The sequence below is a fragment of the Micropterus salmoides genome, unplaced genomic scaffold, assembly GCF_014851395.1.
Source record: "Micropterus salmoides isolate LMB-PRFRI ecotype aquatic unplaced genomic scaffold, ASM1485139v1 Ms_hic_scaffold_3971, whole genome shotgun sequence".
Taxonomy (NCBI): Eukaryota; Metazoa; Chordata; class Actinopteri; order Centrarchiformes; family Centrarchidae; genus Micropterus; species Micropterus salmoides.
The window spans coordinates 34,524-56,131 of NW_024043341.1; the positions used below are offsets into that span (position 1 = coordinate 34,524).

The following is a 21,608-nucleotide window of genomic DNA, read 5'->3' on the forward strand; positions in this document are numbered from 1 at the left end:
CAATCAACCCCTAAGGACTCAAAGCTCAATGCAACCCTGCGTCAGAGGCCAACTCCTAGAGTCCGAAAGGGAAATGGAGCTCAACCCCGTCATCTCTCACCCATGAGAATGAAGGAAGAGCTCCATTCACAAGAAATCCACTAACTGCTGTGTTTTTAAACATTTGAAATCCCCCCTTTTTTTTTTTGATCCGTTATCTGCCCTCCTCTACGTTATCTGTATAGAACCACTGGCACAGACCTTGAGAAGGGACCAACGAATCCATGGGGTAGGAGTCCCAGGGAGCGGGGGACTCGAGACAAAATGTATTTTATATATGGACGACATCAACATTTTATGCACTGACCTTTTATCTGTCAACAGGACGCTGGACTTGACTGACTGGTTCGGACAGGCCTCTGGGTCAAAGCTGAACAGAAGCAAGACCCAAGCCCATTTTTATGGACCGTGGACAGCGACTGAGACGACAGGACTCCCCCTGACTGTGACCCAGACTGACCAAAAAATACTTGGGATCAGGTTTGATAGGGAGGGGGAGGGGAAAACAAATTGGGCAGACATAGTAGGGAAAGTCAGGCAGAGACTAGGGTACTGGACACTTAGAGGACTGACTTTAGAAGGAAAGGTTTTAATCATCAAAGCAGTGATTTTACCTTTGCTTTTACTCATCAGTTCTGTTTTTATCCCGCCTAGGAGAGTGATCTTAGACCTGGAACGAGCCATCTTTTATTTTTTGTGGGGCTCCAAGTGGGAAAGACTGAGACGAAGCGTGATGAAGAAGCCAAAGGAGAAAGGAGGAAAAGGAGTGCCAGACCTGCACTTGTTCCTAGGAAGCAGATACACAGCACTACACATGGCAACCGCCACAGCCCCATCCAGAAACCCCAAGACCGCAGCAATGACACGGTTCTGGATGGGGTCCTACCTCAGAAAACTTAAGATCTTACCCACAAGTCTCAAAGTACCAGTGTCTTTTAACCTGCCACCAGCCTATGCTTTTATCCAGTCATTTTTAAGGCATTTTAACCTTGAGCAGGAGGAGTTGCAGGTTTTAACCACTCACCGCTCTCTCATTTCTGTTGTGCAGGAGCGGGAACCAGTGAGTCCAGTGCGCGGGCTTGCATTCGGCGAGCCCTCAACAGTTTGGCGCAACGTGAACCATCCAGCTCTTCCAAACAGACTCCGGGACCTGTCATGGATGGTGGCTCATGAGATCCTCCCAGTCAGGTCCGTAATGCACTCCCGGGGCATGTCGGCGCACTCAACTTGCCCCCGACCAGGTTGTGGCGCGCCTGAGTCGGTAAGGCATCTGCTCTGGGAGTGCAGCGCTGCCGTAGAACAGTGGGCAACGGCCGGCTCCTTGCAATTCCCGTACTTGCCAGCAAGGGAGGTCCTCACACCACAGCTGGTGCTGTACGGGGTGAGCCAAGGAAATCAGATACCAGCACGTACATTTGCCAAACAGTGGCTCACCCTAGCCGCCATCAAAGACGCCATATGGACCTCCAGAAACTTGCTGGCAAGAAAGCACATGCAGATCCCCCCCGTGGCTGTGATCCGGATGGCCGCAGCAACGGTCCAAACGGCCAGAGCTGCAGGCGGCGGGCCTAGGACACAGCCACAAAGAAGAATCGCCTCTGTGCCCATTCGGACGGAGGAGCCGGAGCCACACAAGGAAAGTTCAAGGCAGCGGCGGCCTGACCCTCCGGGTGAGGTTGGTGGGAAGGAGCTACAGGGTGAGGGTCTCCTCTGAGCGCCTGCACAAGATCCCGAGAGTCCAAATCTTTTGGGGGAGCTGAATGAGTTCCCCTTTGATAGGGACTCACTACACTCCTGCACAACAGTGGACTTGGAGAAGAGCTTTTATTATCCATTTATTTTTTGTGAGTTTTATTTTAACAAATGCACTCCGCTTTGAAGACTTTTAACAGACACTCACAGACATGGACAAGCTGAAAACCATTTTATACCTTTAATTTATGACGTTATCTGTAATGCATTTTAAACACTTTTTTTAAATGTTGCTTTACAGAGAACATTTATCTATTTATTGACATGTTGTATTTTAAAAGGTAACTTGGAATTGACATATTATGAATCATGTTTGAATTGAGTGTCAATAAAATTTTTCTCAAAAGAAAAAAAAATCTGTTCTTCTCAGTTTAATATCTGATATGTCCCCTATAAGGGGGCAACATATTAAATGGATTTTTAGCACCGGGAGCTGAGACGAGGGGCTTGCTCCGTCCACTCCACGCATCGACCCGGTATTGCAGTGCCTCCGGGGGTGGTGCACCCTTCTCCTGCCTTGTGTAAAACCAAAATACTGACCCAAACGCAGAGGTTCGTCGCTCTGCCGGACGCCGGCCCGAAAAAGGCGCCAGTCGAGGGGGGGCGGCCAGCTGAAGCCTCGAAGAAGGCAGCGAGATTTGCACTTTATGATTGGCAGACGACGAGGGGATATTTGGGACCGGCATGGCTGTTAAATGTGCCCTGCACTTCCCCTCCCTTTCTCCCACTCGTCATCGAGAGCCCGAGTATTTCGGATGCTCGGTAGCCTGTGTCCAAAAGCCAGGCCTTCATTTCTCCGATTGGATAGAGCCTCTCAGAAGGTGGGGAGGGGACACTGCGGCGCCTCCGTAGGCCCGGCACGGTTGGCCAACACGGTGGAGGAACCGCAGCGTAGAAAGGATACAAGAAACTAAAACACCTCAAATGAAGCAAGAAAACCTGCTACAACTGCTAAATCGGTGAATAAAACACACTTACCTTCTCGTCTTTGGTCTGGTCAAGGTGGCAGTCCGGCAGAGGACAGGTAGGCAGTCCTCGGGACCAATGAATTCCTTGTTGCAAAAGTTTTTCAGCTACGGCAAAGTTGAAATTTTATTCACAAGGAATGAGGTGAATCTCCTCCCAGAAAAGCTGGTGACACAAAACGAAGCCCCAAACCGGCAAAGGTTTTAACCAGAAAGAGGAGGCCATTGCAGTCTTGGCCAAAAGGCCGAGAAGCGATCGGCCACATTTCCCCTCCCTTTCTCTCACTCGTCATCGAGAGGCTACAAGAGCCCGAGTCGTTCGGTAGCCTCTGTCCAAAAGCCAGGCCTTCGTCTCTCCGCAGCCCGATTGGATAGAGCCTGCCATGACCTGGGGAGGGGTAGGGGAACGGGCGTGGCCTGGTACTTGGGACTCGAGAGGCAGAGTGAGGCTTACCGTGAGGGTAGTGGCCGGGACGACTAGGCTCGTCGGCGGCTCTGGAGGAGGGGCCCGTACTTACTCGGGTTTCTCTTCATAACGTACAAGTCTTTCGCCTTTTACTAAAGACTTCCGTGGAGAGGGACGCCAATGAGTTAAAACTATTTTTGGCAGGCTCTGCCGTGTGGCCGAGCCTCGTGCGTTTGTGAAAAGGAAATAAAACGCCGCCCCCGGCAAGGTTGAGCGGTGCGACGAGGCGCGCTCGGGAGGAGGTGCTGAGACTCAGCCGTTGTTATGCGCAGTTGAAACCACTGCGCCACGGCAGGGGGAGAACTGCTCCGGGAGGTGGGCGCTGGAAGCAACCAGCGGGGGTTATCGCTTCTCGGCCTTTTGGCTAAGATCAAGTGTAGTATCTGTTCTTATCAGTTTAATATCTGATATGTCCCCTATAAGGGGGCAACATATTAAATGGATTTTTAGCACCGGGAGCTGAGACGAGGGGCTTGCTCCGTCCACTCCACGCATCGACCCGGTATTGCAGTGCCTCCGGGGGCGGTGCACCCTTCTCCTGCCTTGTGTAAAACCAAAATACTGACCCAAACGCAGAGGTTCGTCGCTCTGCCGGACGCCGGCCCGAAAAAGGCGCCAGTCGAGGGGGGGCGGCCAGCTGAAGCCTCGAAGAAGGCAGCGAGATTTGCACTTTATGATTGGCAGACGACGAGGGGATATTTGGGACCGGCATGGCTGTTAAATGTGCCCTGCACTTCCCCTCCCTTTCTCCCACTCGTCATCGAGAGCCCGAGTATTTCGGATGCTCGGTAGCCTGTGTCCAAAAGCCAGGCCTTCATTTCTCCGATTGGATAGAGCCTCTCAGAAGGTGGGGAGGGGACACTGCGGCGCCTCCGTAGGCCCGGCACGGTTGGCCAACACGGTGGAGGAACCGCAGCGTAGAAAGGATACAAGAAACTAAAACACCTCAAATGAAGCAAGAAAACCTGCTACAACTGCTAAATCGGTGAATAAAACACACTTACCTTCTCGTCTTTGGTCTGGTCAAGGTGGCAGTCCGGCAGAGGACAGGTAGGCAGTCCTCGGGACCAATGAATTCCTTGTTGCAAAAGTTTTTCAGCTACGGCAAAGTTGAAATTTTATTCACAAGGAATGAGGTGAATCTCCTCCCAGAAAAGCTGGTGACACAAAACGAAGCCCCAAACCGGCAAAGGTTTTAACCAGAAAGAGGAGGCCATTGCAGTCTTGGCCAAAAGGCCGAGAAGCGATCGGCCACATTTCCCCTCCCTTTCTCTCACTCGTCATCGAGAGGCTACAAGAGCCCGAGTCGTTCGGTAGCCTCTGTCCAAAAGCCAGGCCTTCGTCTCTCCGCAGCCCGATTGGATAGAGCCTGCCATGACCTGGGGAGGGGTAGGGGAACGGGCGTGGCCTGGTACTTGGGACTCGAGAGGCAGAGTGAGGCTTACCGTGAGGGTAGTGGCCGGGACGACTAGGCTCGTCGGCGGCTCTGGAGGAGGGGCCCGTACTTACTCGGGTTTCTCTTCATAACGTACAAGTCTTTCGCCTTTTACTAAAGACTTCCGTGGAGAGGGACGCCAATGAGTTAAAACTATTTTTGGCAGGCTCTGCCGTGTGGCCGAGCCTCGTGCGTTTGTGAAAAGGAAATAAAACGCCGCCCCCGGCAAGGTTGAGCGGTGCGACGAGGCGCGCTCGGGAGGAGGTGCTGAGACTCAGCCGTTGTTATGCGCAGTTGAAACCACTGCGCCACGGCAGGGGGAGAACTGCTCCGGGAGGTGGGCGCTGGAAGCAACCAGCGGGGGTTATCGCTTCTCGGCCTTTTGGCTAAGATCAAGTGTAGTATCTGTTCTTATCAAATTGGGCAGACATAGTAGGGAAAGTCAGGCAGAGACTAGGGTACTGGACACTTAGAGGACTGACTTTAGAAGGAAAGGTTTTAATCATCAAAGCAGTGATTTTACCTTTGCTTTTACTCATCAGTTCTGTTTTTATCCCGCCTAGGAGAGTGATCTTAGACCTGGAACGAGCCATCTTTTATTTTTTGTGGGGCTCCAAGTGGGAAAGACTGAGACGAAGCGTGATGAAGAAGCCAAAGGAGAAAGGAGGAAAAGGAGTGCCAGACCTGCACTTGTTCCTAGGAAGCAGATACACAGCACTACACATGGCAACCGCCACAGCCCCATCCAGAAACCCCAAGACCGCAGCAATGACACGGTTCTGGATGGGGTCCTACCTCAGAAAACTTAAGATCTTACCCACAAGTCTCAAAGTACCAGTGTCTTTTAACCTGCCACCAGCCTATGCTTTTATCCAGTCATTTTTAAGGCATTTTAACCTTGAGCAGGAGGAGTTGCAGGTTTTAACCACTCACCGCTCTCTCATTTCTGTTGTGCAGGAGCGGGAACCAGTGAGTCCAGTGCGCGGGCTTGCATTCGGCGAGCCCTCAACAGTTTGGCGCAACGTGAACCATCCAGCTCTTCCAAACAGACTCCGGGACCTGTCATGGATGGTGGCTCATGAGATCCTCCCAGTCAGGTCCGTAATGCACTCCCGGGGCATGTCGGCGCACTCAACTTGCCCCCGACCAGGTTGTGGCGCGCCTGAGTCGGTAAGGCATCTGCTCTGGGAGTGCAGCGCTGCCGTAGAACAGTGGGCAACGGCCGGCTCCTTGCAATTCCCGTACTTGCCAGCAAGGGAGGTCCTCACACCACAGCTGGTGCTGTACGGGGTGAGCCAAGGAAATCAGATACCAGCACGTACATTTGCCAAACAGTGGCTCACCCTAGCCGCCATCAAAGACGCCATATGGACCTCCAGAAACTTGCTGGCAAGAAAGCACATGCAGATCCCCCCCGTGGCTGTGATCCGGATGGCCGCAGCAACGGTCCAAACGGCCAGAGCTGCAGGCGGCGGGCCTAGGACACAGCCACAAAGAAGAATCGCCTCTGTGCCCATTCGGACGGAGGAGCCGGAGCCACACAAGGAAAGTTCAAGGCAGCGGCGGCCTGACCCTCCGGGTGAGGTTGGTGGGAAGGAGCTACAGGGTGAGGGTCTCCTCTGAGCGCCTGGACAAGATCCCGAGAGACCAAATCTGTTTGGGGGAGCTGAATGAGTTCCCCTTTGATAGGGACTCACTACACTCCTGCACAAAGTGGACTTGGAGAAGAGCTTTTATTATCCATTTATTTTTTGTGAGTTTTATTTTAACAAATGCACTCCGCTTTGAAGACATTTTAACAGAGACACTCACTGACATGGACAAGCTGAAAACCATTTTATACCTTTAATTTATGACGTTATCTGTAATGCATTTTAAACACTTTTTTTTAAATGTTGTTTTACAGAGAACATTTATCTATTTATTGACGTGTTGTATTTTAAAAGGGTAACTTGGAATTGACATATTATGAATCATGTTTGAATTGAGTGTCAATAAAATTTTTCTCAAAAGAAAAAAAAATCTGTTCTTATCAGTTTAATATCTGATATGTCCCCTATAAGGGGGCAACATATTAAATGGATTTTTAGCACCGGGAGCTGAGACGAGGGGCTTGCTCCGTCCACTCCACGCATCGACCCGGTATTGCAGTGCCTCCGGGGGCGGTGCACCCTTCTCCTGCCTTGTGTAAAACCAAAATACTGACCCAAACGCAGAGGTTCGTCGCTCTGCCGGACGCCGGCCCGAAAAAGGCGCCAGTCGAGGGGGGGCGGCCAGCTGAAGCCTCGAAGAAGGCAGCGAGATTTGCACTTTATGATTGGCAGACGACGAGGGGATATTTGGGACCGGCATGGCTGTTAAATGTGCCCTGCACTTCCCCTCCCTTTCTCCCACTCGTCATCGAGAGCCCGAGTATTTCGGATGCTCGGTAGCCTGTGTCCAAAAGCCAGGCCTTCATTTCTCCGATTGGATAGAGCCTCTCAGAAGGTGGGGAGGGGACACTGCGGCGCCTCCGTAGGCCCGGCACGGTTGGCCAACACGGTGGAGGAACCGCAGCGTAGAAAGGATACAAGAAACTAAAACACCTCAAATGAAGCAAGAAAACCTGCTACAACTGCTAAATCGGTGAATAAAACACACTTACCTTCTCGTCTTTGGTCTGGTCAAGGTGGCAGTCCGGCAGAGGACAGGTAGGCAGTCCTCGGGACCAATGAATTCCTTGTTGCAAAAGTTTTTCAGCTACGGCAAAGTTGAAATTTTATTCACAAGGAATGAGGTGAATCTCCTCCCAGAAAAGCTGGTGACACAAAACGAAGCCCCAAACCGGCAAAGGTTTTAACCAGAAAGAGGAGGCCATTGCAGTCTTGGCCAAAAGGCCGAGAAGCGATCGGCCACATTTCCCCTCCCTTTCTCTCACTCGTCATCGAGAGGCTACAAGAGCCCGAGTCGTTCGGTAGCCTCTGTCCAAAAGCCAGGCCTTCGTCTCTCCGCAGCCCGATTGGATAGAGCCTGCCATGACCTGGGGAGGGGTAGGGGAACGGGCGTGGCCTGGTACTTGGGACTCGAGAGGCAGAGTGAGGCTTACCGTGAGGGTAGTGGCCGGGACGACTAGGCTCGTCGGCGGCTCTGGAGGAGGGGCCCGTACTTACTCGGGTTTCTCTTCATAACGTACAAGTCTTTCGCCTTTTACTAAAGACTTCCGTGGAGAGGGACGCAATGAGTTAAAACTATTTTTGGCAGGCTCTGCCGTGTGGCCGAGCCTCGTGCGTTTGTGAAAAGGAAATAAAACGCCGCCCCCGGCAAGGTTGAGCGGTGCGACGAGGCGCGCTCGGGAGGAGGTGCTGAGACTCAGCCGTTGTTATGCGCAGTTGAAACCACTGCGCCACGGCAGGGGGAGAACTGCTCCGGGAGGTGGGCGCTGGAAGCAACCAGCGGGGGTTATCGCTTCTCGGCCTTTTGGCTAAGATCAAGTGTAGTATCTGTTCTTATCAAATTGGGCAGACATAGTAGGGAAAGTCAGGCAGAGACTAGGGTACTGGACACTTAGAGGACTGACTTTAGAAGGAAAGGTTTTAATCATCAAAGCAGTGATTTTACCTTTGCTTTTACTCATCAGTTCTGTTTTTATCCCGCCTAGGAGAGTGATCTTAGACCTGGAACGAGCCATCTTTTATTTTTTGTGGGGCTCCAAGTGGGAAAGACTGAGACGAAGCGTGATGAAGAAGCCAAAGGAGAAAGGAGGAAAAGGAGTGCCAGACCTGCACTTGTTCCTAGGAAGCAGATACACAGCACTACACATGGCAACCGCCACAGCCCCATCCAGAAACCCCAAGACCGCAGCAATGACACGGTTCTGGATGGGGTCCTACCTCAGAAAACTTAAGATCTTACCCACAAGTCTCAAAGTACCAGTGTCTTTTAACCTGCCACCAGCCTATGCTTTTATCCAGTCATTTTTAAGGCATTTTAACCTTGAGCAGGAGGAGTTGCAGGTTTTAACCACTCACCGCTCTCTCATTTCTGTTGTGCAGGAGCGGGAACCAGTGAGTCCAGTGCGCGGGCTTGCATTCGGCGAGCCCTCAACAGTTTGGCGCAACGTGAACCATCCAGCTCTTCCAAACAGACTCCGGGACCTGTCATGGATGGTGGCTCATGAGATCCTCCCAGTCAGGTCCGTAATGCACTCCCGGGGCATGTCGGCGCACTCAACTTGCCCCCGACCAGGTTGTGGCGCGCCTGAGTCGGTAAGGCATCTGCTCTGGGAGTGCAGCGCTGCCGTAGAACAGTGGGCAACGGCCGGCTCCTTGCAATTCCCGTACTTGCCAGCAAGGGAGGTCCTCACACCACAGCTGGTGCTGTACGGGGTGAGCCAAGGAAATCAGATACCAGCACGTACATTTGCCAAACAGTGGCTCACCCTAGCCGCCATCAAAGACGCCATATGGACCTCCAGAAACTTGCTGGCAAGAAAGCACATGCAGATCCCCCCCGTGGCTGTGATCCGGATGGCCGCAGCAACGGTCCAAACGGCCAGAGCTGCAGGCGGCGGGCCTAGGACACAGCCACAAAGAAGAATCGCCTCTGTGCCCATTCGGACGGAGGAGCCGGAGCCACACAAGGAAAGTTCAAGGCAGCGGCGGCCTGACCCTCCGGGTGAGGTTGGTGGGAAGGAGCTACAGGGTGAGGGTCTCCTCTGAGCGCCTGGACAAGATCCCGAGAGACCAAATCTGTTTGGGGGAGCTGAATGAGTTCCCCTTTGATAGGGACTCACTACACTCCTGCACAAAGTGGACTTGGAGAAGAGCTTTTATTATCCATTTATTTTTTGTGAGTTTTATTTTAACAAATGCACTCCGCTTTGAAGACATTTTAACAGAGACACTCACTGACATGGACAAGCTGAAAACCATTTTATACCTTTAATTTATGACGTTATCTGTAATGCATTTTAAACACTTTTTTTAAATGTTGTTTTACAGAGAACATTTATCTATTTATTGACGTGTTGTATTTTAAAAGGTAACTTGGAATTGACATATTATGAATCATGTTTGAATTGAGTGTCAATAAAATTTTTCTCAAAAGAAAAAAAAATCTGTTCTTATCAGTTTAATATCTGATATGTCCCCTATAAGGGGGCAACATATTAAATGGATTTTTAGCACCGGGAGCTGAGACGAGGGGCTTGCTCCGTCCACTCCACGCATCGACCCGGTATTGCAGTGCCTCCGGGGGCGGTGCACCCTTCTCCTGCCTTGTGTAAAACCAAAATACTGACCCAAACGCAGAGGTTCGTCGCTCTGCCGGACGCCGGCCCGAAAAAGGCGCCAGTCGAGGGGGGGCGGCCAGCTGAAGCCTCGAAGAAGGCAGCGAGATTTGCACTTTATGATTGGCAGACGACGAGGGGATATTTGGGACCGGCATGGCTGTTAAATGTGCCCTGCACTTCCCCTCCCTTTCTCCCACTCGTCATCGAGAGCCCGAGTATTTCGGATGCTCGGTAGCCTGTGTCCAAAAGCCAGGCCTTCATTTCTCCGATTGGATAGAGCCTCTCAGAAGGTGGGGAGGGGACACTGCGGCGCCTCCGTAGGCCCGGCACGGTTGGCCAACACGGTGGAGGAACCGCAGCGTAGAAAGGATACAAGAAACTAAAACACCTCAAATGAAGCAAGAAAACCTGCTACAACTGCTAAATCGGTGAATAAAACACACTTACCTTCTCGTCTTTGGTCTGGTCAAGGTGGCAGTCCGGCAGAGGACAGGTAGGCAGTCCTCGGGACCAATGAATTCCTTGTTGCAAAAGTTTTTCAGCTACGGCAAAGTTGAAATTTTATTCACAAGGAATGAGGTGAATCTCCTCCCAGAAAAGCTGGTGACACAAAACGAAGCCCCAAACCGGCAAAGGTTTTAACCAGAAAGAGGAGGCCATTGCAGTCTTGGCCAAAAGGCCGAGAAGCGATCGGCCACATTTCCCCTCCCTTTCTCTCACTCGTCATCGAGAGGCTACAAGAGCCCGAGTCGTTCGGTAGCCTCTGTCCAAAAGCCAGGCCTTCGTCTCTCCGCAGCCCGATTGGATAGAGCCTGCCATGACCTGGGGAGGGGTAGGGGAACGGGCGTGGCCTGGTACTTGGGACTCGAGAGGCAGAGTGAGGCTTACCGTGAGGGTAGTGGCCGGGACGACTAGGCTCGTCGGCGGCTCTGGAGGAGGGGCCCGTACTTACTCGGGTTTCTCTTCATAACGTACAAGTCTTTCGCCTTTTACTAAAGACTTCCGTGGAGAGGGACGCCAATGAGTTAAAACTATTTTTGGCAGGCTCTGCCGTGTGGCCGAGCCTCGTGCGTTTGTGAAAAGGAAATAAAACGCCGCCCCCGGCAAGGTTGAGCGGTGCGACGAGGCGCGCTCGGGAGGAGGTGCTGAGACTCAGCCGTTGTTATGCGCAGTTGAAACCACTGCGCCACGGCAGGGGGAGAACTGCTCCGGGAGGTGGGCGCTGGAAGCAACCAGCGGGGGTTATCGCTTCTCGGCCTTTTGGCTAAGATCAAGTGTAGTATCTGTTCTTATCAGTTTAATATCTGATATGTCCCCTATAAGGGGGCAACATATTAAATGGATTTTTAGCACCGGGAGCTGAGACGAGGGGCTTGCTCCGTCCACTCCACGCATCGACCCGGTATTGCAGTGCCTCCGGGGGCGGTGCACCCTTCTCCTGCCTTGTGTAAAACCAAAATACTGACCCAAACGCAGAGGTCGTCGCTCTGCCGGACGCCGGCCCGAAAAAGGCGCCAGTCGAGGGGGGGCGGCCAGCTGAAGCCTCGAAGAAGGCAGCGAGATTTGCACTTTATGATTGGCAGACGACGAGGGGATATTTGGGACCGGCATGGCTGTTAAATGTGCCCTGCACTTCCCCTCCCTTTCTCCCACTCGTCATCGAGAGCCCGAGTATTTCGGATGCTCGGTAGCCTGTGTCCAAAAGCCAGGCCTTCATTTCTCCGATTGGATAGAGCCTCTCAGAAGGTGGGGAGGGGACACTGCGGCGCCTCCGTAGGCCCGGCACGGTTGGCCAACACGGTGGAGGAACCGCAGCGTAGAAAGGATACAAGAAACTAAAACACCTCAAATGAAGCAAGAAAACCTGCTACAACTGCTAAATCGGTGAATAAAACACACTTACCTTCTCGTCTTTGGTCTGGTCAAGGTGGCAGTCCGGCAGAGGACAGGTAGGCAGTCCTCGGGACCAATGAATTCCTTGTTGCAAAAGTTTTTCAGCTACGGCAAAGTTGAAATTTTATTCACAAGGAATGAGGTGAATCTCCTCCCAGAAAAGCTGGTGACACAAAACGAAGCCCCAAACCGGCAAAGGTTTTAACCAGAAAGAGGAGGCCATTGCAGTCTTGGCCAAAAGGCCGAGAAGCGATCGGCCACATTTCCCCTCCCTTTCTCTCACTCGTCATCGAGAGGCTACAAGAGCCCGAGTCGTTCGGTAGCCTCTGTCCAAAAGCCAGGCCTTCGTCTCTCCGCAGCCCGATTGGATAGAGCCTGCCATGACCTGGGGAGGGGTAGGGGAACGGGCGTGGCCTGGTACTTGGGACTCGAGAGGCAGAGTGAGGCTTACCGTGAGGGTAGTGGCCGGGACGACTAGGCTCGTCGGCGGCTCTGGAGGAGGGGCCCGTACTTACTCGGGTTTCTCTTCATAACGTACAAGTCTTTCGCCTTTTACTAAAGACTTCCGTGGAGAGGGACGCCAATGAGTTAAAACTATTTTTGGCAGGCTCTGCCGTGTGGCCGAGCCTCGTGCGTTTGTGAAAAGGAAATAAAACGCCGCCCCCGGCAAGGTTGAGCGGTGCGACGAGGCGCGCTCGGGAGGAGGTGCTGAGACTCAGCCGTTGTTATGCGCAGTTGAAACCACTGCGCCACGGCAGGGGGAGAACTGCTCCGGGAGGTGGGCGCTGGAAGCAACCAGCGGGGGTTATCGCTTCTCGGCCTTTTGGCTAAGATCAAGTGTAGTATCTGTTCTTATCAGTTTAATATCTGATATGTCCCCTATAAGGGGGCAACATATTAAATGGATTTTTAGCACCGGGAGCTGAGACGAGGGGCTTGCTCCGTCCACTCCACGCATCGACCCGGTATTGCAGTGCCTCCGGGGGCGGTGCACCCTTCTCCTGCCTTGTGTAAAACCAAAATACTGACCCAAACGCAGAGGTTCGTCGCTCTGCCGGACGCCGGCCCGAAAAAGGCGCCAGTCGAGGGGGGGCGGCCAGCTGAAGCCTCGAAGAAGGCAGCGAGATTTGCACTTTATGATTGGCAGACGACGAGGGGATATTTGGGACCGGCATGGCTGTTAAATGTGCCCTGCACTTCCCCTCCCTTTCTCCCACTCGTCATCGAGAGCCCGAGTATTTCGGATGCTCGGTAGCCTGTGTCCAAAAGCCAGGCCTTCATTTCTCCGATTGGATAGAGCCTCTCAGAAGGTGGGGAGGGGACACTGCGGCGCCTCCGTAGGCCCGGCACGGTTGGCCAACACGGTGGAGGAACCGCAGCGTAGAAAGGATACAAGAAACTAAAACACCTCAAATGAAGCAAGAAAACCTGCTACAACTGCTAAATCGGTGAATAAAACACACTTACCTTCTCGTCTTTGGTCTGGTCAAGGTGGCAGTCCGGCAGAGGACAGGTAGGCAGTCCTCGGGACCAATGAATTCCTTGTTGCAAAAGTTTTTCAGCTACGGCAAAGTTGAAATTTTATTCACAAGGAATGAGGTGAATCTCCTCCCAGAAAAGCTGGTGACACAAAACGAAGCCCCAAACCGGCAAAGGTTTTAACCAGAAAGAGGAGGCCATTGCAGTCTTGGCCAAAAGGCCGAGAAGCGATCGGCCACATTTCCCCTCCCTTTCTCTCACTCGTCATCGAGAGGCTACAAGAGCCCGAGTCGTTCGGTAGCCTCTGTCCAAAAGCCAGGCCTTCGTCTCTCCGCAGCCCGATTGGATAGAGCCTGCCATGACCTGGGGAGGGGTAGGGGAACGGGCGTGGCCTGGTACTTGGGACTCGAGAGGCAGAGTGAGGCTTACCGTGAGGGTAGTGGCCGGGACGACTAGGCTCGTCGGCGGCTCTGGAGGAGGGGCCCGTACTTACTCGGGTTTCTCTTCATAACGTACAAGTCTTTCGCCTTTTACTAAAGACTTCCGTGGAGAGGGACGCCAATGAGTTAAAACTATTTTTGGCAGGCTCTGCCGTGTGGCCGAGCCTCGTGCGTTTGTGAAAAGGAAATAAAACGCCGCCCCCGGCAAGGTTGAGCGGTGCGACGAGGCGCGCTCGGGAGGAGGTGCTGAGACTCAGCCGTTGTTATGCGCAGTTGAAACCACTGCGCCACGGCAGGGGGAGAACTGCTCCGGGAGGTGGGCGCTGGAAGCAACCAGCGGGGGTTATCGCTTCTCGGCCTTTTGGCTAAGATCAAGTGTAGTATCTGTTCTTATCAGTTTAATATCTGATATGTCCCCTATAAGGGGGCAACATATTAAATGGATTTTTAGCACCGGGAGCTGAGACGAGGGGCTTGCTCCGTCCACTCCACGCATCGACCCGGTATTGCAGTGCCTCCGGGGGCGGTGCACCCTTCTCCTGCCTTGTGTAAAACCAAAATACTGACCCAAACGCAGAGGTTCGTCGCTCTGCCGGACGCCGGCCCGAAAAAGGCGCCAGTCGAGGGGGGGCGGCCAGCTGAAGCCTCGAAGAAGGCAGCGAGATTTGCACTTTATGATTGGCAGACGACGAGGGGATATTTGGGACCGGCATGGCTGTTAAATGTGCCCTGCACTTCCCCTCCCTTTCTCCCACTCGTCATCGAGAGCCCGAGTATTTCGGATGCTCGGTAGCCTGTGTCCAAAAGCCAGGCCTTCATTTCTCCGATTGGATAGAGCCTCTCAGAAGGTGGGGAGGGGACACTGCGGCGCCTCCGTAGGCCCGGCACGGTTGGCCAACACGGTGGAGGAACCGCAGCGTAGAAAGGATACAAGAAACTAAAACACCTCAAATGAAGCAAGAAAACCTGCTACAACTGCTAAATCGGTGAATAAAACACACTTACCTTCTCGTCTTTGGTCTGGTCAAGGTGGCAGTCCGGCAGAGGACAGGTAGGCAGTCCTCGGGACCAATGAATTCCTTGTTGCAAAAGTTTTTCAGCTACGGCAAAGTTGAAATTTTATTCACAAGGAATGAGGTGAATCTCCTCCCAGAAAAGCTGGTGACACAAAACGAAGCCCCAAACCGGCAAAGGTTTTAACCAGAAAGAGGAGGCCATTGCAGTCTTGGCCAAAAGGCCGAGAAGCGATCGGCCACATTTCCCCTCCCTTTCTCTCACTCGTCATCGAGAGGCTACAAGAGCCCGAGTCGTTCGGTAGCCTCTGTCCAAAAGCCAGGCCTTCGTCTCTCCGCAGCCCGATTGGATAGAGCCTGCCATGACCTGGGGAGGGGTAGGGGAACGGGCGTGGCCTGGTACTTGGGACTCGAGAGGCAGAGTGAGGCTTACCGTGAGGGTAGTGGCCGGGACGACTAGGCTCGTCGGCGGCTCTGGAGGAGGGGCCCGTACTTACTCGGGTTTCTCTTCATAACGTACAAGTCTTTCGCCTTTTACTAAAGACTTCCGTGGAGAGGGACGCCAATGAGTTAAAACTATTTTTGGCAGGCTCTGCCGTGTGGCCGAGCCTCGTGCGTTTGTGAAAAGGAAATAAAACGCCGCCCCCGGCAAGGTTGAGCGGTGCGACGAGGCGCGCTCGGGAGGAGGTGCTGAGACTCAGCCGTTGTTATGCGCAGTTGAAACCACTGCGCCACGGCAGGGGGAGAACTGCTCCGGGAGGTGGGCGCTGGAAGCAACCAGCGGGGGTTATCGCTTCTCGGCCTTTTGGCTAAGATCAAGTGTAGTATCTGTTCTTATCAGTTTAATATCTGATATGTCCCCTATAAGGGGGCAACATATTAAATGGATTTTTAGCACCGGGAGCTGAGACGAGGGGCTTGCTCCGTCCACTCCACGCATCGACCCGGTATTGCAGTGCCTCCGGGGGCGGTGCACCCTTCTCCTGCCTTGTGTAAAACCAAAATACTGACCCAAACGCAGAGGTCGTCGCTCTGCCGGACGCCGGCCCGAAAAAGGCGCCAGTCGAGGGGGGGCGGCCAGCTGAAGCCTCGAAGAAGGCAGCGAGATTTGCACTTTATGATTGGCAGACGACGAGGGGATATTTGGGACCGGCATGGCTGTTAAATGTGCCCTGCACTTCCCCTCCCTTTCTCCCACTCGTCATCGAGAGCCCGAGTATTTCGGATGCTCGGTAGCCTGTGTCCAAAAGCCAGGCCTTCATTTCTCCGATTGGATAGAGCCTCTCAGAAGGTGGGGAGGGGACACTGCGGCGCCTCCGTAGGCCCGGCACGGTTGGCCAACACGGTGGAGGAACCGCAGCGTAGAAAGGATACAAGAAACTAAAACACCTCAAATGAAGCAAGAAAACCTGCTACAACTGCTAAATCGGTGAATAAAACACACTTACCTTCTCGTCTTTGGTCTGGTCAAGGTGGCAGTCCGGCAGAGGACAGGTAGGCAGTCCTCGGGACCAATGAATTCCTTGTTGCAAAAGTTTTTCAGCTACGGCAAAGTTGAAATTTTATTCACAAGGAATGAGGTGAATCTCCTCCCAGAAAAGCTGGTGACACAAAACGAAGCCCCAAACCGGCAAAGGTTTTAACCAGAAAGAGGAGGCCATTGCAGTCTTGGCCAAAAGGCCGAGAAGCGATCGGCCACATTTCCCCTCCCTTTCTCTCACTCGTCATCGAGAGGCTACAAGAGCCCGAGTCGTTCGGTAGCCTCTGTCCAAAAGCCAGGCCTTCGTCTCTCCGCAGCCCGATTGGATAGAGCCTGCCATGACCTGGGGAGGGGTAGGGGAACGGGCGTGGCCTGGTACTTGGGACTCGAGAGGCAGAGTGAGGCTTACCGTGAGGGTAGTGGCCGGGACGACTAGGCTCGTCGGCGGCTCTGGAGGAGGGGCCCGTACTTACTCGGGTTTCTCTTCATAACGTACAAGTCTTTCGCCTTTTACTAAAGACTTCCGTGGAGAGGGACGCCAATGAGTTAAAACTATTTTTGGCAGGCTCTGCCGTGTGGCCGAGCCTCGTGCGTTTGTGAAAAGGAAATAAAACGCCGCCCCCGGCAAGGTTGAGCGGTGCGACGAGGCGCGCTCGGGAGGAGGTGCTGAGACTCAGCCGTTGTTATGCGCAGTTGAAACCACTGCGCCACGGCAGGGGGAGAACTGCTCCGGGAGGTGGGCGCTGGAAGCAACCAGCGGGGGTTATCGCTTCTCGGCCTTTTGGCTAAGATTGAGTAAGAGGAGGATCTGTTGACAGTCTACAATGACATCGTCAGCTAACTCACAGCAGGTGCATGCCGTGCTGAAAAATACGCTTAGGTTTGTGTGGAACAGTACCGACGAGTTAATGGAGAGAAAGATTTTTGGACAAGCCATTCTGTTTGGAGCTCTGTGCCTCAAGATTGACGACCTTCTGTGTCTGCAGAAAAACGCCACGGACAAGTATTACGACGTCACGTTTTACACCGTTACCAAGATGGAGGAGGTGAAAGGATTAGCACTTCGATTGGCAGACGGATTGCTGAAAAACTTCAGGGTGCTCAGCCTGTGTCGTACTGGTGAGCGCATTGTGACTGTGCACATTTACAACCCTTGGGTGTCAGAGGAAGCAACCAGGTATTTTCTTGCCAGGTACGTGACTGTGTTAACAAGTATGGGAGACATTAAGGATGTGCTGGGGATATGGACCGGAAAACGGCAATTCCGGGTCATGCTGAAGGAAGACCCGAATGGTTATGATGGTTTTTGCCATCCCCCCGCTACCTTCACCATTGGCTCCCATAGAGGTTTCCTAGTCTATGGGGGTCAGCCGCTGTACTGCAGGCAATGTGCTTCATATGGACACCTGGCAAGGTCTTGCAGACAGGTGCGGTGCAGAAACTGTGATAGTTTGGGACACACCATGAGAAATTGTGATCAGCCAAAAAAATGTAGTTTATGTGGGCTGGAAGGACATTTATTTGGGCATTGCCCAGAAGTGGGGTCTTCGTATGCACGTGCTGCCAGACGGGAGTCGGTGGCCCCAGGTGCGCAACACAGGGATGGACCCGCATGTGACGACCCACGCTCCACATCCTTAAGAGCAATTGAGGACGTAATTGCCGAGCTCACGGGAGGAGTGGTGGAGACAAAGGGGGCAGATGCACTGGAGGTGGTGTCAGTCCAGGCAGAGAGCGAGGACGCCTGGGGGAAGCAGGGGGGGGAAGCTGAGAGTTTGGAGGAGGCTTCTTCTGTTATTGAGTGGGTCGCGGGGAAGAAAGGAGGAAAAAGTAAGAGAAAGAGGGCAAAGACGAGCTTGTTGCTTTCACCACCATCCTCTCCTCTGCTCGTTGAGGCGAACAGGTTTGGGGTACTTGTTTCTGAGGTTTGGGAAGAAATGCAGGAGGGAAAGGAGACTGGACAGGTGCATGAGATCACTGACAATGCGGCAAAGGAGGGGGGCAGCGCTGCGGCAGCTGTGGACGATTGCCTGGAGAGTGAGGAAGCTGGGGAGGCGTTAACCCAGAAAGGCATGACTGCATCGTCCAGTAGTAAGGTTCCAGCTAGCGGTGTCCCAGGAGAGCCTCCCTGCATAGCTGTATTCTCCTCGGATGCTCCTCCTGCCCCGAGAAGCTGCCCCGTACTCTCAGAAGATAGCCCTTCCAGTTCAGAGTGCTCTTTCCCACTGAAGGAGCCAGATGAGGAGGACTTTCTGCCATGATTGGTGGAAAGAGCAACGTGAGTGAGCATACTGTTTTGGGCTCCTTTTTTTTCTGTCACTTCCTCCATTTTTCTTTTTTTTGCATAGTCTGTCTTTATTTCATATATTAACTATAAATGTGAGGGGGTTGAGAAATGCATCAAAGAGAGCAGTAGTTTTTTCTCATTTAAGTTCAGTGGATTTTTCTTTGTGCCTCTTGCAAGAGGTCCACCTAAAGACTGTGGAGGATGTGAAGGGGTTCACAAAAGAGTGGGTTAAAGGGGACTCTAGATGGAGCATTGGGGGTGTTCACTCATCTGGGGTGGGGACGTTAAGTGGGAATGTGGAAGTTAAAATAGTCGGGAGTTTTTCTGTGATACAGGGGAGGGTTTTGGTCACAGATGTTGACTGGAAGGGTAAGAGTTTAAGAGTGGTAAATATATATGCCCATGCTGCACCAAAAGAACGAAATGAGCTATTTCTTAAGTTAGACACCGTTTTCATGACCAATCGTCATGTAATCGTTGGAGGTGATTTCAACTCTCCTAGTGAGGGCAAAAACATGGGAGTTAACTTCCATAGTTTGGTAAAAAAGTACAGTTTAGTTGATAGTTTTAGGAGTTTTAACTCTGATGACCCTGGTTTCACATGGGGAAACAGTAGAGGGGCACGGAGTAGAATAGATTATATTTTTTGTCCGTTAGATTTTCAGGTGTTTGAGGCACAAGTGTCACCTGTTTTCTACTCAGATCACAACATGCTCTCTGTTGTATTAAACCTGAAGGTGACATGTTTTGGGAAAGGGTACTGGAAATTGAATAACAGTATTCTTGGAGCCCGGCAGTTTAGGGTAGGGTTCAGGAGTTTCTTCAAGGAGTGCATTAAAATGAAGATGTTTTATGGTAATGTATCTGGATGGTGGGAAAGCACAAAGGTCCGTATTAAACATTACATACAGGTGTACTCAAAAGAATCCAGAAAAGCGGAGTTTAAAGAATATTATCAATTGCAAAAATCAATAGAAAATTTAATGGCACAACAAAACACTGGTGAGCGCATAGATGAGGAATTATTGAAACGCTGGCAAAACGAGCAGAGGCTATTTTTTCATAAGAGGGCTGAGGCTTATAAATTCAGGAGTCTTGATGAAAAATGGGAAAAGGATGAGAAATGTTCATCCTATTTTTTCAAGCAGTCTAAAGTACGGGCAAAGAGAAGGAGAATAGCCTCCCTTCTAAATGAACGAGGGGAGGAAATTGACGATCCGGAAGGGCTGGTAGAAATTGCTTCGGGTAATTATTCCAAGTTTTTTAGCGCAGAAATAGTAGATTATAGTAAGGGTTCACTGCTGTTGAATAATGTAGATAGCTCAATCCCCGACTATCTGAAACTAGAGTTGGATAAAGACATACAATTGGAAGAAATTTTGAAGGCGCTTCAGTCTTTAAAGAAAGGGAAGGTGCCAGGAGTGGATGGACTTACAAAAGAATTTTACTTGGTTTTCTGGGAAGATATTGGGCCTCAGTTGTTAGATTTGTTTACTTTCATTTGCACATCTGGGATAATGGGGAGCACAATGAGAGAGGGGGTGATTTCCCTGCTATATAAAAAAGGGGACGTTCGAGATATATCCAACTACAGACCCTTAACGATGTTGTGCACAGATTATAAGATTTTTAGTAAAATTCTAACAAACAGGTTGGTATCCGCCTTGGAGTTCATTATAGGACTGGATCAAACTTGTGCAGTACAAGGCAGACAGATACAATGGAATCTGCAAATGCACAGAGATGTACTAGCCTATTCCGAGGATAGAAATTTTCCCCTTATTGTGCTCAGTCTTGATCAGGAAAAAGCTTTTGATAGGGTCAATCACAAATTTTTATTTAGGATTTTGGAAAGATTTGGGTTTGGTAAAAGATTTAGAAGTTGGCTGAAGATTTTATACACAGAGGTAGGAAGTAGAGTTAATGTCAATGGCAACATGGGAGTTTTGTTTAAGCAAACCAGGGGCGTCAGGCAGGGGTGCCCTGCATCAGCCCCTTTGTATGTTGTGTTTATTGAAATTTTGGCATGTGCAATTAGAAAAAATGCTAAAATCAGGGGTCTACCGTTGCCAGGTGGGGAAACATTGGTTATATCTCAGTTTGCAGACGACACTGTATTGTATTTAGAAAATGACTTTTGTTTAAAGGAAGCTATTAATGTTATTGAAGTGTTCTCGAGTGCTTCAGGGTCTAGGATTAATAAAGGGAAGTCACTGATTAAATATCTGGGAAGGTGGAAGGATAGGAATGACAAGCCATATGGGCTTGCCCTGTGCGCGGGGCCGATGACATTATTGGGTATATCCTTTGGTAATAAGGATGATGTTGAAAGTAATTGGGAGGTAAGATTAGCTAAAGTGCTATCAAAGCTCAACATGTGGAAATTGAGAAAACTGTCATTCAGTGGCAAAGTCCTAGCTATAAAAGCCGATATATTGCCAGCCTTACTTCATGTGGCATGTGTTTTTCCCATGACGGCAATGATTTGCTTAAAGTTGCAAAGGATGTTGTTTAATTTCATGTGGGGAGGGTATGAATATATTAAAAGAGAAATAATGTACCAGCCCATTGAGAGAGGAGGTAAAGACATGCCAAATGTCAGGTTGAAGTTGAACGTGATTTTTTTTTCAAATATCTGTAAAATAACTATGTCACCTCCAAAACATAAATGTCACTCTTTAATGAAATTTTGGCTTGCTATGCATTTGAGGCCCTTAGGGGTAGCATGGGATAACAGGTCTCCCAAAGCTGAGGTTATGCCTTTGTACTATAAAGGAATAATCAGTTGGGCAAAGAAGTACAAGGAGTGTTGGGATAGTCATTTAGTACTCAATCATAGAAAACTGTATGAGGAATTGATGGCCAGGTTCAACCCAAGAGAAACTGTTCATATTCCTTCTGAAGTATGGAAGAGAACACAGTTTAAGCAGTTGGACAATCAGTTGAAAGATTTTAATTGGTTGGTGCTTCACAGGAGATTAGCAGTAAGAAACACCTTGTTTAATCACGGCCTAACAAGAAGTAAGTACTGTCCAAGAGAGGGATGTTTGGGAAAAGAAACGGTGGAACATGCATTATTTGAGTGTTTTT

The 21,608-nt window shown here is 51.2% G+C and overlaps 13 non-coding genes and 5 pseudogenes across 13 annotated transcripts; all 18 read left to right on the forward strand.

The window, feature by feature from the left end:
• The first annotated feature begins 2,123 nt into the window (after positions 1–2,123).
• LOC119885267 lies at positions 2,124–2,301 on the forward strand (annotated as a pseudogene).
• A 969-nt stretch (positions 2,302–3,270) lies between these two features.
• LOC119885279 lies at positions 3,271–3,383 on the forward strand. Its single transcript, XR_005441252.1, has one exon. It is a non-coding gene; the product is annotated as a U5 spliceosomal RNA (small nuclear RNA).
• Positions 3,384–3,566: 183 nt separating this feature from the next.
• On the forward strand, positions 3,567–3,758 carry LOC119885263. The gene has a single exon (XR_005441241.1). It is a non-coding gene; the product is annotated as a U2 spliceosomal RNA (small nuclear RNA).
• Positions 3,759–4,727: 969 nt separating this feature from the next.
• Positions 4,728–4,840, forward strand: LOC119885280. Its single transcript, XR_005441253.1, has one exon. It is a non-coding gene; the product is annotated as a U5 spliceosomal RNA (small nuclear RNA).
• A 183-nt stretch (positions 4,841–5,023) lies between these two features.
• LOC119885268 lies at positions 5,024–5,197 on the forward strand (annotated as a pseudogene).
• A 1,458-nt stretch (positions 5,198–6,655) lies between these two features.
• LOC119885259 lies at positions 6,656–6,833 on the forward strand (annotated as a pseudogene).
• Positions 6,834–7,802: 969 nt separating this feature from the next.
• On the forward strand, positions 7,803–7,914 carry LOC119885240. Its single transcript, XR_005441228.1, has one exon. It is a non-coding gene; the product is annotated as a U5 spliceosomal RNA (small nuclear RNA).
• A 183-nt stretch (positions 7,915–8,097) lies between these two features.
• On the forward strand, positions 8,098–8,271 carry LOC119885269 (annotated as a pseudogene).
• Positions 8,272–9,727: 1,456 nt separating this feature from the next.
• On the forward strand, positions 9,728–9,905 carry LOC119885260 (annotated as a pseudogene).
• A 969-nt stretch (positions 9,906–10,874) lies between these two features.
• LOC119885281 lies at positions 10,875–10,987 on the forward strand. Its single transcript, XR_005441254.1, has one exon. It is a non-coding gene; the product is annotated as a U5 spliceosomal RNA (small nuclear RNA).
• Positions 10,988–11,170: 183 nt separating this feature from the next.
• Positions 11,171–11,362, forward strand: LOC119885274. Its single transcript, XR_005441248.1, has one exon. It is a non-coding gene; the product is annotated as a U2 spliceosomal RNA (small nuclear RNA).
• Positions 11,363–12,330: 968 nt separating this feature from the next.
• On the forward strand, positions 12,331–12,443 carry LOC119885282. Its single transcript, XR_005441255.1, has one exon. It is a non-coding gene; the product is annotated as a U5 spliceosomal RNA (small nuclear RNA).
• A 183-nt stretch (positions 12,444–12,626) lies between these two features.
• Positions 12,627–12,818, forward strand: LOC119885287. Its single transcript, XR_005441259.1, has one exon. It is a non-coding gene; the product is annotated as a U2 spliceosomal RNA (small nuclear RNA).
• Positions 12,819–13,787: 969 nt separating this feature from the next.
• Positions 13,788–13,900, forward strand: LOC119885283. Its single transcript, XR_005441256.1, has one exon. It is a non-coding gene; the product is annotated as a U5 spliceosomal RNA (small nuclear RNA).
• A 183-nt stretch (positions 13,901–14,083) lies between these two features.
• On the forward strand, positions 14,084–14,275 carry LOC119885235. Its single transcript, XR_005441223.1, has one exon. It is a non-coding gene; the product is annotated as a U2 spliceosomal RNA (small nuclear RNA).
• Positions 14,276–15,244: 969 nt separating this feature from the next.
• Positions 15,245–15,357, forward strand: LOC119885285. Its single transcript, XR_005441257.1, has one exon. It is a non-coding gene; the product is annotated as a U5 spliceosomal RNA (small nuclear RNA).
• Positions 15,358–15,540: 183 nt separating this feature from the next.
• On the forward strand, positions 15,541–15,732 carry LOC119885242. The gene has a single exon (XR_005441230.1). It is a non-coding gene; the product is annotated as a U2 spliceosomal RNA (small nuclear RNA).
• Positions 15,733–16,700: 968 nt separating this feature from the next.
• On the forward strand, positions 16,701–16,813 carry LOC119885286. Its single transcript, XR_005441258.1, has one exon. It is a non-coding gene; the product is annotated as a U5 spliceosomal RNA (small nuclear RNA).
• Positions 16,814–21,608: the final 4,795 nt, after the last annotated feature.